Source organism: Dipodomys merriami, unplaced genomic scaffold (assembly GCF_024711535.1).
Source record: "Dipodomys merriami isolate MVZ:Mamm:240054 unplaced genomic scaffold, mDipMer1.0.p SCAF_248, whole genome shotgun sequence".
In the NCBI taxonomy this organism is placed as follows: Eukaryota; Metazoa; Chordata; class Mammalia; order Rodentia; family Heteromyidae; genus Dipodomys; species Dipodomys merriami.
The window spans coordinates 120,476-122,115 of record NW_027203915.1 but is presented as its reverse complement, the minus strand read 5'-3'; the positions used below and the strand labels follow the sequence as shown (position 1 = coordinate 122,115).

Sequence of the window (1,640 nt, the reverse complement as noted above, 5' to 3'; positions counted from 1 at the left end):
GGGTTGTTTTCATATCCTGGCTATTGTGAACAGTGCTGCAATAAACAAGGAGGTGCATGTTTCTTTGAATATTGCTACCTGTTGTTCAGGATAGATGCCTAGAAGTGGTATGAGTGGGCCATAAGGAAGGTCAATATTTAGCTTTCTGAGGACTCACCAGACTGCTTTCCAAAGTGGTTGTGTAAGTGTACATTCACACACACACACACACACACACACACACACACACACACACACACACACACACACACACACACACACACACACTCACAACGTTTTCTTGATCCATTCTTCTACTGAGGGGCATCGGGGTTGGTTCCATATCTTACCTATGGCAAATTATGCTACAATAAACATTGTTGTGGTGGTAGTTTTAGTATGGACTTGTTTATGATCATTTGGGAGAATGCCCAAAAGAGGGATTGCAGTGTAATAGGGGAGCTCTATGTGGAGTCTTTTGAGGAACCTCCAAACTGCTTTCCAAAGTGGATGAACAAGTTTACACTCCCACCAAGAATGCAGTAGGATCCCTTCCAGCATCTGTTGTTGTAAAAATATGGAACGATTCACTAATTTGCTTGTCATCCTTGGGCAGGGACCATGCTGATCTTCTCTGTATGTTCCAATTTTAGTGTATGTGCAGCCAAATTGAGCACAGAACATTTTTTATATATAAAGAGCAATTAATTTTCTTAAACAAGACAATTCAACAAAAAGTAAGTTCAAAAGAATTGTGAAATTTTAGAACCATGTATTTCTTACGTAAAGCACACATTTAAGAATAAAGTCAAGGTTGACATGCCAAAAACCAAATAATTCCAGATATTTGTTGTTCATGAGATGTGTAGGAGGAGGAAGTCAATTATTCTACACAAGGCACCTGTCATAATGTTCATTGCAGCAAATGTTAAAGTTTGTTAAAAGTTTTAATATTTTAAGTATGTTTAATTTTGGGATTTGCTTATATATGACAAAATTAAGACTGTTTGGCAGGTCTTAAAATTTTTCAATAAAGTATATAATATTTCTGGTAGCATGTACGAGTAAGTATGTACATTTCAGAGTTTATAGAAACTTTACTAATGAGAAGGTGCAATGACTGTGTAAAGAAGCAGAGTGAAGAGTTAAGATTTTAATTACAGAGTTTCTGTTAAATCTTTAGGGCTCCCTTACATTATACGTTATTGATGAACAAATAATAATATAAGCCACATACAAATGATGAGATGAACTATAAATAGTAATCTTAGTGGGTAAATTTAAAGGCTACTGATAACTTTATCCAATTTTAAATGTACAGGAATATGAGAAAATAGTAAAATCTACTGTGTACACTTCAAATACTGAAAACCCTGGTAATTGTTTTGTTTTTTATTTTAGTCATCATTAATATTTAATTATTGTTTTCTTTATTTATAGAATTTTTCCTTGTTGTAATATAATACAACTTTTTGTGAGTCGTGATTAAGAGGTACTTTGAAAATGTTATTGGGATGGCCACACCATTTTTCATAGGTGCATGTGAATTTACAAAGAGCAAAACTAAAAACAAAATATTGATTAAAAATTTTATCAAGTAGAGTCTGAATCAGGAGTGTTGATAAATGTCCACACCTAAAATCTTAACCCTAGGCTGAGGT

The 1,640-nt window shown here is 34.0% G+C and overlaps 1 non-coding gene across 1 annotated transcript; it reads right to left on the bottom strand.

Moving 5' to 3' along the window:
• Nucleotides 1–550: 550 nt before the first annotated feature.
• Nucleotides 551–656, bottom strand: LOC138836070 (U6 spliceosomal RNA). The gene has a single exon (XR_011374896.1). It is a non-coding gene; the product is annotated as a U6 spliceosomal RNA (small nuclear RNA).
• Nucleotides 657–1,640: the final 984 nt, after the last annotated feature.